Source organism: Heptranchias perlo, chromosome 20, assembly GCF_035084215.1.
Source record: "Heptranchias perlo isolate sHepPer1 chromosome 20, sHepPer1.hap1, whole genome shotgun sequence".
In the NCBI taxonomy this organism is placed as follows: domain Eukaryota; kingdom Metazoa; phylum Chordata; class Chondrichthyes; order Hexanchiformes; family Hexanchidae; genus Heptranchias; species Heptranchias perlo.
In genome coordinates, this window is record NC_090344.1 from 10,474,989 (window position 1) to 10,487,737 (window position 12,749).

At 43.5% G+C, this 12,749-nt stretch overlaps 6 non-coding genes across 6 annotated transcripts; all 6 read right to left on the reverse strand.

Annotated features, from left to right (window-relative positions):
* Positions 1–207: 207 nt before the first annotated feature.
* On the reverse strand, positions 208–280 carry trnak-cuu (transfer RNA lysine (anticodon CUU)). The gene has a single exon. It is a non-coding gene; the product is annotated as a tRNA-Lys (tRNA).
* A 770-nt stretch (positions 281–1,050) lies between these two features.
* Positions 1,051–1,124, reverse strand: trnai-aau (transfer RNA isoleucine (anticodon AAU)). The gene has a single exon. It is a non-coding gene; the product is annotated as a tRNA-Ile (tRNA).
* A 2,486-nt stretch (positions 1,125–3,610) lies between these two features.
* On the reverse strand, positions 3,611–3,684 carry trnai-aau (transfer RNA isoleucine (anticodon AAU)). The gene has a single exon. It is a non-coding gene; the product is annotated as a tRNA-Ile (tRNA).
* Positions 3,685–6,260: 2,576 nt separating this feature from the next.
* Positions 6,261–6,334, reverse strand: trnai-aau (transfer RNA isoleucine (anticodon AAU)). Its single transcript has one exon. It is a non-coding gene; the product is annotated as a tRNA-Ile (tRNA).
* A 2,506-nt stretch (positions 6,335–8,840) lies between these two features.
* On the reverse strand, positions 8,841–8,914 carry trnai-aau (transfer RNA isoleucine (anticodon AAU)). The gene has a single exon. It is a non-coding gene; the product is annotated as a tRNA-Ile (tRNA).
* Positions 8,915–11,403: 2,489 nt separating this feature from the next.
* trnai-aau (transfer RNA isoleucine (anticodon AAU)) lies at positions 11,404–11,477 on the reverse strand. The gene has a single exon. It is a non-coding gene; the product is annotated as a tRNA-Ile (tRNA).
* Positions 11,478–12,749: the final 1,272 nt, after the last annotated feature.

The window sequence follows — 12,749 nt, forward strand, 5'->3', positions numbered from 1 at the left end:
AAGCCGATTGAACCGATAATCTGCCGTGTCCCATCTGGAGGGAATGAGAAGGTAGAATCGGGAGGGACTGGATATTTGGCAACGCTCAAGGTTTCATTTCACACAGTTCAGTGTTGTGTCTTGTTTTTAACTGGATTTTCATGAACTCGAGAAAAGAGGTTGCAATTTGAAAATGTTATTACCCATTGTGAAAAATAGAACACAAATCGCCCAACGTGGGGCTCGAACCCACGACCCTGAGATTAAGAGTCTCACGCTCTACCGACTGAGCTAGCCGGGCTTGTTGCTAAAATTCTTCCCATTCTATTATTGTAGAGAGACAGCTGTTGGCTTTGCTGCAGGGGTTCAGTTCGTTCTGCAATCTCAGGGTTTCTCCTTCTGTGCACCTGATTTTCATTCTGGTGTCAGTCTGATGCCTTTTGCACGTCATTCAGCACCACGCTGAGCTGAAAAGGAACATCGGAACAGGAGAGGGCCATTCAGCCCCTCTTCCTGCTGTGCCATTCAATTCGATCATGACGTGATCTGCAACTCAACTCTCCTTCCCCGCCTTGGACACATATCCCTTGGAACCCAAACCGAGAAATGATCTATCAATATCAGTCTTGAAAATTTGAATTGAGCCACAATCCACATCCTTTTGGCCGAGAGAGTTCCAGCTTTCCGCCGTATTTTGTTTGCTAAAGAAATTCCTGATTTCTTGCCTGATTGGTCTGTCTCCAATTTCAAGATTAAAACCCCTCATTATGGATTCCGCCAACATAGAGAGAGGTGACACAAAGATAGACAGAATTATAAGCAGTGCAGATGGAAAAATGAGATGACAGAGAGATATTATCAGATTAAGTGAATGGGCAAAACTGCGGCAAATGGATTTCAACGTAAGCAAGTTTGAGGCCGTCCACTTTGGACCTCAAAAAGATAGATCAGAAAACATATTAATGGATGTTGCTCCGAAAAATTAACCTCATGACATTTTGTGCGGATTCGATTGTTTCTGAAGTCTGCCAAACATTTAAAAGTTATCAAAATATTGCAACAGGAACGTTATGGCCCGTACGGGGATCGAACCCGCGACCTTGGCGTTATTAGCACCACGCTCTAACCAACTGAACTAACCGGCCATTTATACATCTTACCTTTATGGGCTGACCCACGTGTTGGGTAGTTTGTGTTTATTTTTACACCGGCTGACAGGGTTTTTGGACGAATGTTGATTGCACCACATCCCTGAAACATTGTTACTTGTTTCTGCATACATTGTCGATGATGTAGATCAAAATTAACAAACAAAGAGCACTTTAATGTCACAAATTAAATTCCGATCAATATTATTTTACAAACAATGAACAGCCCATCCATAAAACACTGCCCCGCTATAAAACCTGTGGGCAGGACCCTGAGCTGCTGTGAAAATGATATCACCGCAACGTGATTCGATCACGCTGCGTTTTGACGTTGAGTCAGATGTCTGTCTGTCTATCTGTCTGTCTGTTTATCCGTCTGATTGGGTCTCTGCCTTATTCTCAGGCCAGGCTTTTTGTTTGCTGGCTGCAGGCCTCGCTCCCCGACTGACTGAACAACTGCCGGGCCGTGTGTCAGAATCAATGACTGTGACTGACTGTCTGCCCATTGATCGCCACATTTCTGAGTTCCTGCCTTCGCTCTGTGTCGCAGGCCTGTCTCTGTCCCTTCGGATCACAACACACCCACAAGCTTCACGACTGAACGCAGGTTTGGTCAGTCTGTCCTCGCAGGTCCTTCGGAAGCTAATGATTTTGAACTGAATTATTTTTCCTGAGTGTCTTGTGAAGTTTTGTTCAGTGATATGTTTGCGAAAGAGAACGGAGGAAACAGTTAGTGTGCAATTCGCCATTTCTCTACATCGGAATAGAAAACGTGATTGGATGGATAGAAGAGGTCTGAAAGGATGGCCGATCGGCTGTGGGTGGCACCGAATTCTGCAGTGGGTGCAGTGGTTCATTACCGGTAATGAAAATGAGGTAATATACTACCACAAGCTGCCGGTGAAAATCATTCAATTTCCCAAACTTGACCCACCGAATCAAATGAAGCTGCTGGGAAAGCTACAAGACAACGCCGGTCTATCGGGCATCGTTTGAAGCAACTGGCAGTTTAAAGTGGCATCTACAGCCATGCAAGTACTGCCATGTGCCGCTGCGATCGACGAGTGGTTGAAGCGTTAAATTCAAGATCAAATGGAGTTTTCCTTCGCAGGTTTGATTTCTGCTCGCTGAATTATTGTTTAAAGATCCGTTCAATGCTCAAATGAATGAACTGGATCTAACTCACTTCATTTATCTCTCTCAGAGCATGAGAGATACTCGAGCGTGGCCGGCGCTTTTAATTGGGTGCCCAATGTACTCTTGCAAAATTCAAATACACAAGAAAGAATCTTGCCCAATCTGCAACTAAAATTCTGCTACTTTGCAGAACCACCCATTTATAAGCGACTTTATTTACATGAATCTCTCTATCTCTCCTTGTCTCTTGTCTCGATGTTGTCCCCTGATGGACTTCTCAGGCTTCCTGGAACGGTGAAGGCTGATCTCACCTGCAACACCAGCAGGCAAAGGTGAAGGAAAAAAAGACTGAGACGGTCGGAAAAGTAAAGGTCCAACCCAGCTGATAAATTCGCAGCTAATGTCTCCACATTTTTGTCTCTTCGTCCTCACAGTGAAAGGAAACAGCAATGTGAGTAAAATATACTTATGGTAGCTTGTGCACTCTGACGATGCCGAGACAGATGCCAATGTAGCTTCAGATTAACTAATTCTGAAAAGTATTATTTGAAAAAACAAGTCGTACTTTGTAAACGAATTTAGTAAAGAGAGGCTAATATTGGTGACTGGAAATAGGTAGTGTACAACTTGATATTGCTGTATGCAGGAATAGAAAACGAGATTGGGTGGACAGAAGCGGTTGGAAAGGATAGCCGATCGGCTGAAGACTATGGTGAAATTTTAAACCGGCTGCAGGGCTTTCTCGGGGTATGATTCTCGCTTTGGGCGTTTTTTCTCATGGAATATGCGAGAGCTCCCGGGTTCAAATCCGGGACGAGCGCGATGATCTCACTGCTTTTTAGTGCAAAGTCACCAATTGGATTCTGACATCTTTGCAGTTGTTCGAATTGAATTATATTTGAGCTCCAGAGGACAAAGTGCAGAAGTTTCCAAGGCGCAACACACACTGAGGAAATAAAATGTCTCAAGATGATGTGGAGATTGAAGCTGAATGTGAATTTACCCAAATTTAGGCGGTCTCATTGATATGAGATGACGGGATCGAGAAACACATATTCAAGTTTGCCGATGACACAAAGATAGACAGAATTATAAGCTGTGTGGATGGAAGAATGAGATTACAGAGAGATATTACTAGATTAAGTGAATGGGCAAAACTGCGCCAATGGAATTCAACGTAAGCAAGTTTGAGGCCGTCCACTTTGGACCTCAAAAAGATAGATCAGAAAACATATTAATGGATGTTACTCCAAAAAATTGACCTCATGACATTTTGTGTGGATTCGCTTGTTTCGAAAGTCTGCCAAATTTTTAAAAGTTACCAAAATATTGCAATAGGATCCTTAAGGCCCGTACGAGGATCGAGCCCGCGACCTTGGCGTTATTAACACCACGCTCTAACCAACTGAGCTAACCGGCCATGTATACATCTTAGCTTTATGGGCTTACCCGCGTGTTGGGTAGTTTGTGTTTATTTTTACACCAGCTGACAGGGTTTCACAACGAATATTGAATAAAGCACATCCCTTAAACATTGTTACTTATTTCTGTGTATACTGTCGAGGATGTAGATAAAAATTAACAAACAAAGAGCACTTTAATGTAACAAATTAAATTCCGATCAATATTATTTTACTAACAATGAACAGCCCATCCATAAAACACTGCCCCGCGATAAAACCTGTGGGCAGGACCCTGAGCTCCTGTGAAAATGATATCACCGCAACGTGATTCGATCACGCTGCGTTTTGACATTGAGTCAGATGTCTGTCTGTCTATCTGTCTGTCTGTTTATCCGTCTGATTGGGTCTCTGCCTTATTCTCAGGCCAGGCTTTTTGGTTACTGGCTGCAGGCCTCGCTCCCCGACTGACTGAACAACTCCCGGGCCGTGTGTCAGAATCAATGACTGTGACTGACTGTCTGCCCATTTATGGCCACATTTCTGAGTTCCTGCCTTCGCTCTGTGTCGCAGGCCTGTCTCTGTCCCTTCGGATCACAACACACCCACAAGCTTCACGACTGAACGCAGGTTTGGTCAGTCTGTCCTCGCAGGTCCTTCGGAAGCTAATGATCTTGAACTGAATTATTTTTCCTGAGTGACTTGTGAAGTTTGGTTCAGTGATATGTTTGCGAAAGAGAACGGAGGAAATTGTTAGTGTGCAACTCGACATTTCTCTACATCGGAATAGAAAACGTGATTGGATGGATAGAAGAGGTCTGAAAGGATGGCCGATCGGCTGTGGGTGGCACCGAATTCTGCAGTGGCTGCAGTGGTTCATTACCGGTAATGAAAATGAGGTAATATACTACCACAAGCTGCCGGTGCAAATCGTTCAATTTCCCAAACTTGACCCACTGAATCAAATGAAGCTCCTGGGAAAGCTACAAGACAACGCCGGTCTATCGGGCATCGTTTGAAGCAACTGGCAGTTTAAAGTGGCATCTACAGCCATGCAAGTACTGCCATGTGCCGCTGCGATCGACGAGTGGTTGAAGCGTTAAATTCAAGATCAAATGGAGTTTTCCTTCGCAGGTTTGATTTCTGCTCGCTGAATTATTGTTTAAAGATCCGTTCAATGCTCAAATGAATGAACTGGATCTAATTCACTTCATGTATCTCTCTCAGAGCATGAGAGATACTCGAGCGTGGCCGGCGCTTTTAATTGTGTGCCCAATGTACTCTTGCAAAATTCAAATACACAAGAAAGAATCTTGCCCAATCTGCAACTAAAATTCTGCTACTTTGCAGAACCACCCATTTATAAGCGACTTTATTTACATGAATCTCTCTATCTCTCCTTGTCTCTATGTTGTCCCCCGATGGACTTCTCAGGCTTCCTGGAACGGTAAAGGCTGATCTAACCTGCAACACCAGCAGGGAAAGGTAAAGGAAAAAAAGACTGAGACGGTCGGAAAAGTAAAGGTGCAACTCAGCTGATAAATTCGTAGCTAATGTCTCCACATTTTTGTCTCTTCGCCCTCACAGTGAAATAAAACAGCAATGTGAGCAAAATATACTGATGGTAGCTTGTATACTCTGACGATGCCGAGACAGATGCCAATGCAGCTTCAGATTAACTAATTCTGAAAAGTATTATTTGAAAAAACAAGTCGTACATTGTAAACGAATTTAGTAAAGAGAGGCTAATATTGGTGACTGGAAATAGGTAGTGCACAACTTGATATTGCTGTATTTCGGAATAGAAAACGAGATTGGGTGGACAGAAGCGGTTGGAAAGGACAGCCGATCGGCTGAAGACTATGGTGAAATTTTAGACCGGATGCAGGGCTTTCTAACAAGCGGTTCTTTGGTCTCGGGGTATGATTCTCGCTTTGGGCGTTTTTCTAATGGAATATGCGAGAGGTCCCGGGTTCAAATCCCGCACGAGCCCTGTTATCTCATTGCTTTTTAGTGAAAAGTCAACAATTGGATTCTGACATCTTTGCAGTTGTTCGAATTGAATGGCCCTGTTATCTCATTGCTTTTTAGTGAAAAGTCACCAATTGGATTCTGACATCTTTGCAGTTGTTCGAATTGAATTATATTTGAGCTCCAGAGGACAAAGTGCAGAAGTTTCCAAGGCGCAACACACACGGAGCAAAGAAAATGTCTCAAGATGATGTGGAGATTGAAGCTGAATGTGAATTTACCCCAATTTAGGCGGTCTCATTGATATTAGATGACGGGATCGAGAACCACATATTCAAGTTTGCCGATGACACAAAGATAGACAGAATTATAAGCAGTGTGGATGGAAGAATGAGATTGCAGAGAGATATTACCAGATTAAGTGAATGGGCAAAACTGCGGCAAATGGATTTCAATGTAAGCAAGTTTGAGGCTGTCCACTTTGGACCTCAAAATGATAGATCAGAAAACATATTAATGGATGTTACTCCAAAAAAGTTACCTCATGACATTTTGTGTGGATTCGCTTGTTTGGAAAGTCTGCTAAACTTTTAAAAGTTACCAAAATATTGCTATAGGAACCTTATGGCCCGTACGGGGATCGAACCCGCGACCTTGGCGTTATTATCACCAAGCTCCAACCAACTGAGCTAACCAGCCATGTATACATTTTAGATTTATGGGCTTACCCACGTGTTGGGCAGTTTGTGTTTATTTTTACACCGGCTGACAGGGTTTTTGGACGAATGTTGATGACACCACATCCCTTGAACATTGTTACTTATTTCTGTACACATTGTCGAGGATGTAGATCAAAATTAACAAACAAAGAGCACTTTAATGTAACAAATTAAAATCCGATCAATATTATTTTACGAACAATGAACAGCCCATCCATAAAGCACTGCCCCGCTATAAAACCTGTGGGCAGGACCCTGAGCTACTGTGAAAATGATATCACCGCAACGTGATTCGATCACGCTGCGTTTTGACGTTGAGTCAGATGTCTGTCTGTCTATCTGTCTGTCTGTTTATCCGCCTGATTGGGTCTCTGCCTTATTCTCAGGCCAGGCTTTTTGTTTGCTGGCTGCAGGCCTCGCTCCCCGACTGACTGAACAACTGCCGGGCCGTGTGTCAGAATCAATGACTGTGACTGACTGTCTGCCCATTTATGGCCACATTTCTGAGTTCCTGCCTTCGCTCTGTGTCGCAGGCCTGTCTCTGTCCCTTCGGATCACAACACACCCACAAGCTTCACGACTGAACGCAGGTTTGGTCAGTCTGTCCTCGCAGGTCCTTCGGAAGCTAATGATTTTGATCTGAATTATTTTTCCTGAGTGACTTGTGAAGTTTGGTTCAGTGATTTGTTTGCGAAAGAGAACGGAGGAAATAGTTAGTGTGCAACTCGACATTTCTCTACATCGGAATAGAAAACGTGATTGGATGGATAGAAGAGGTCTGAAAGGATGGCCGATCGGCCGTGGGTGGCACCGAATTCTGCAGTGGCTGCAGTGGTTCATGACCGGTAATGAAAATGAGGTAATATACTACCACAAGCTGCCGGTGCAAATCGTTCAATTTCCCAAACTTGACCCACCGAATCAAATGAAGCTCCTGGGAAAGCTACAAGACAACGGCGGTCTATCGGGCATCGTTTGAAGCAACTGGCAGTGTAAAGTAGCATCTACAGCCATGCAAGTACTGCCATGTGCCGCTGCGATCGCCGAGTGGTTGAAGCGTTAAATTCTAGATCAAATGGAGTTTTCCTTCGCAGGTTTGATTTCTGCTCGCTGAATTATTGTTTAAAGATCCGTTCAATGCTCAAACGAATGAACTGGATCTAACTCACTTCATTTATCTCTCTCAGAGCATGAGAGATACTCGAGCGTGGCCGGCACTTTTAATTCGGTGCCCAATGTACTCTTGCAAAATTCAAATACACAAGAAAGAATCTTGCCCAATCTGCAACTAAAATTCTGCTACTTTGCAGAACCACCCATTTATAAGCGACTTTATTTACATGAATCTCTCTATCTCTCCTTGTCTCTTGTCTCGATGTAGTCCCCTGATGGACTTCTCAGGCTTCTTGGAACGGTCAAGGCTGATCGAACCTGCAACACCAGCAGGGAAAGGTAAAGGAAAAAAAGACTGAGACGGTCGGAAAAGTAAAGGTGCAACCCAGCTGATAAATTCGTAGCTAATGTCTCCACATTTTTGTCTCTTCGCCCTCACAGAGAAAGAAAACAGCAATGTGAGTAAAATATACTTATGGTAGCTTGTATACTCTGACGATGCCGAGACAGATGCCAATGTCGCTTCAGATTAACTAATTCTGAAAAGTATTATTTGAAAAAACAAGTCGTACATTGTAAACGAATTTAGTAAAGAGAGGCTAATATTGGTGACTGTAAATAGGTAGTGTACAACTTGATATTGCTGTATATAGGAATAGAAAACGAGATTGGGTGGACAGAAGCGGTTGGAAAGGATAGCCGATCGGCTGAAGACGATGGTGAAATTTTAGACTGGCTCCAAGGCTTTCTCTCAAGCGGCTCGTTGATTTCGGGTTGTGATGCTCGCTTTGGGCGTTTTTCTCATGGAATATGCGAGAGGTCCCGGGTTCAAATCCCGGACGAGCCCTGTTATCTCACTGCTTTTTAGTGAAAAGTCACCAATTGGATTCTGACATCTTTGCAGTTGTTCGAATTGAATTATATTTGAGCTCCAGAGGACAAAGTGCAGAAGTTTCCAAGGCGCAACACACACGGAGTAAATAAAATGTCTCAAGATGATGTGGAGATTGAAGCTGAATGTGAATTTACCCCAATTTAGGCGGTCTCATTGATATTAGATGACGGGATCGAGAACCACATATCCAAGTTTGCCGATGACACAAAGATAGACAGAATTCTTAGCAGTTTGGATGGAAGAATGAGATTACAGAGAGATATCACTAGATTAAGTGAATGGGCAAAACTGCGGAAAATGGATTTCAACGTAAGCAAGTTTGAGGCCGTCCACTTTGTACCTCAAAAAGATAGATCAGAAAACATATTGATGGATGTTACTCCAAAAAATTGACCACATGACATTTTGTGTGGATTCGCTTGTTTCTGAAGTCTGCCAAACTTTTAAAAGTTACCAAAATATTGCAATAGGAACCTTATGGCCCGTACGGGTATCGAAGCCGCGACCTTGGCGTTATTAGTACCACGCTCTAACCAACTGAGCTAACCGGCCATGTATACATCTTAGCTTTATGGGCTTACCCGCGTGTTGGGTAGTTTGTGTTTATTTTTACACCAGCTGACAGGGTTTTACAACGAATATTGAATAAATCACATCCCTTAAACATTGTTACTTGTTTCTGTATATACTGTCGAGGATGTAGATCAAAATTAACAAACAAAGAGCACTTTAATGTAACAAATTAAATTCCGATCAATATTATTTTACCAACAATGAACAGCCCATCCATAAAACACTGCCCCGCTATAAAACCTGTGGGCAGGACCCTGAGCTGCTGTGAAAATGATATCACCGCAACGTGATTCGATCACGCTGCGTTTCGACGTTGTGTCAGATGTCTGTCTGTCTATCCGCCTGATTGGGTCTCTGCCTTATTCTCAGGCCAGGCTTTTTGTTTGCTGGCTGCAGGCCTCGCTCCCCGACTGACTGAACAACTACCGGGCCGTGTGTCAGAATCAATGACTGTGACTGACTGTCTGCCCATTTATGGCCACATTTCTGAATTCCTGCCATCGCTCTGTGTCGCAGGCCTGTCTCTGTCCCTTCGGATCACAACACACCCACAAGCTTCACGACTGAATGCAGGTTTGGTCAGTCTGTCCTCGCAGGTCCTTCGGAAGCTAATGATTTTGAACTGAATTATTTTTCCTGAGTGACTTGTGAAGTTTTGTTCAGTGATATGTTTGCGAAAGAGAACAGAGGAAATAGTAAGTGTGCAACTCGACATTTCTCTACATCGGAATAGAAAACGTGATTGGATGGATAGAAGAGGTCTGAAAGGATGGCCGATCGGCTGTGGGTGGCACCGAATTCTGCAGTGGCTGCAGTGGTTCATTACCGGTAATGAAAATGAGGTAATATACTACCACAAGCTGCCGCTGAAAATCATTCAATTTCCCAAACTTGACCCACCGAATCAAATGAAGCTCCTGGGAAAGCTACAAGACAACGCCGGTCTATCGGGCATCGTTTGAAGCAACTGGCAGTTTAAAGTGGCATCTACAGCCATGCAAGTACTGCCATGTGCCGCTGCGATCGCCGAGTGGTTGAAGCGTTAAATTCAGCATCAAATGGAGTTTTCCTTCGCAGGTTTGATTTCTGCTCGCTGAATTATTGTTTAAAGATCCGTTCAATGCTCAAATGAATGAACTGGATCTAACTCACTTCATTTATCTCTCTCAGAGCATGAGAGATACTCGAGCGTGGCCGGCGCTTTTAATTGGGTGCCCAATGTACTCTTGCAAAATTCAAATACACAAGAAAGAATCTTGCCCAATCTGCAACTAAAATTCTGCTACTTTGCAGAACCACCCATTTATAAGCGACTTTATTTGCACGAATCTCTCCATCTCTCCTTGTCTCTTGTCTCTATGTTGTCCCCTGATGGACTTCTCAGGCTTCCTGGAACGGTAAAGGCTGATCTAACCTGCAACACCAGCAGGGAAAGGTAAAGGAAAAAAAGACTGAGACGGTGGGAAAAGTAAAGGTGCAACCCAGCTGATAAATTCGTAGCTAATGTCTCCACATTTTTGTCTCTTCGCCCTCACAGTGAAAGGAAACAGCAATGTGAGTAAAATATACTTATGGTAGCTTGTATACTCTGACGATGCCGAGACAGATGCCAATGTAGCTTCAGATTAACTAATTCTGAAAAGTATTATTTGAAAAAACAAGTCGTACATTGTAAACGAATTTAGTAAAGAGAGGCTAATATTGTGAATGGAAATAGGTCGTGTACAACTTGATATTGCTGTATATAGGAATAGAAAACGAGATTGGGTGGACAGAAGCGGTTGGAAAGGATAGCCGATCGGCTGAAGACTATGGTGAAATTTTAGACCGGCTGCAGGACTTTCTAGCAAGCGGCTCGTTGGTCTACGGGTATGGTTCTCGCTTAGGGCGTTTTTCTAATAGAATATGCGAGAGGTCCTGGGTTCAAATCCCAGACGAGCCCTGTTATCTCACTGCTTTTTAGTGAAAAGTCACCAATTGGATTCTGACATCTTTGCAGTTGTTCGAATTGAATTATATTTGAGCTCCAGAGGACAAAGTGCAGAAGTTTCCAAGGCGCAACACACACGGAGTAAATAAAATGTCTCAAGATGATGTGGAGATTGAAGCTGAATGTGAATTTACCCCAATTTAGGCGGTCTCATTGATATTAGATGACGAGATCGAGAAACACATATCCAAGTTTGCCGATGACACAAAGATAGACAGAATTATAAGCAGTGTGGATGGAAGAATGAGATTACAGAGAGATATTACTCGATTAAGTGAATGGGCAAAACTGCGGCAAATGCATTTCAACGTAAGCAAGTTTGAGGCCGTCCACTTTGGACCTCAAAAAGATAGATCAGAAAACATATTAATGGATGTTACTCCAAAAAATTGACCTCATGACATTTTGTGTGGATTCGCTTGTTTCCAAAGTCTGCCAAACTTTTAAAAGTTACCAACGCATTGCAATAGGAACCTTATGGCCCGTACGGGGATCGAACCCGCGGCCTTGGCGTTATTAGCACCACGCTCTAACCAACTGAGCTAACCGGCCATGTATGTAGTTTAGCTTTATGGGCTTACCCGCGTGTTGGGTAGTTTGTGTTTATTTTTACACCAGCTGACAGGGTTTTGCAACGAATATTGAATAAACCACATCCCTTAAACATTGTTACTTGTTTCTGTATATACTGTCGAGGATGTAGATCAAAATTAACAAACAAAGAGCACTTTAATGTAACAAATTAAATTCCGCTCAATAATATTTTACTCACAATGAACAGACCATCCAAAAAACACTGCCCCGCTATAAAACCTGTGGGCAGGACCCTGAGCGACTGTGAAAATGATATCACCGCAACTTGATTCGATCACGCTGCGTTTCGACGTTGAGTCAGATGTCTGTCTGTCTATCCGTCTGATTGGGTCTCTGCCTTATTCTCAGGCCAGGCTTTTTGTTTGCTGGCTGCAGGCCTCGCTCCCCGACTGACTGAACAACTGCCGGGCCGTGTGTCAGAATCAATGACTGTGACTGACTGTCTGCCCATTTATGGCCACATTTCTGAGTTCCTGCCTTCGCTCCGTGTCGCAGGCCTGTCTCTGTCCCTTCGGATCACAACACACCCACAAGCTTCACGACTGAACGCAGGTTTGGTCAGTCTGTCCTCGCAGGTCCTTCGGAAGCGAATGATTTTGAACTGAATTATTTTTCCTGAGTGACTTGTGAAGTTTTGTTCAGTGATATGTTTGCGAAAGAGAACGGAGGAAATAGTTAGTGTGCAACTCGACATTTCTCTACATCGGAATAGAAAACGTGATTGGATGGATATAAGAGGTCTGAAAGGATGGCCGATCGGCTGTGGGTGGCACCGAATTCTGCAGTGGCTGCAGTGGTTCATTACCGGTAATGAAAATGAGGTAATATACTACCACAAGCTGCCGGTGAAAATCATTCAATTTCCCAAACTTGACCCACCGAATCAAATGAAGCTGCTGGGAAAGCTACAAGACAACGCCGGTCTATCGGGCATCGTTTGAAGCAACTGGCAGTTTAAAGTAGCATCTACAGCCATGTAAGTACTGCCATGTGCCGCTGCGATCGCCGAGTGGTTGAAGCGTTAAATTCAATATCAAATGGAGTTTTCCTTCGCAGGTTTGATTTCTGCTCGCTGAATTATTGTTTAAAGATCCGTTCAATGCTCAAATAAATGAACTGGATCTAACTCACTTCATTTATCTCTCTCAGAGCATGAGAGATACTCGAGCGTGGCCGGCGCTTTTAATTGGGTGCCCAATGTACTCTTGCAAAATTCAAATACACAAGAAA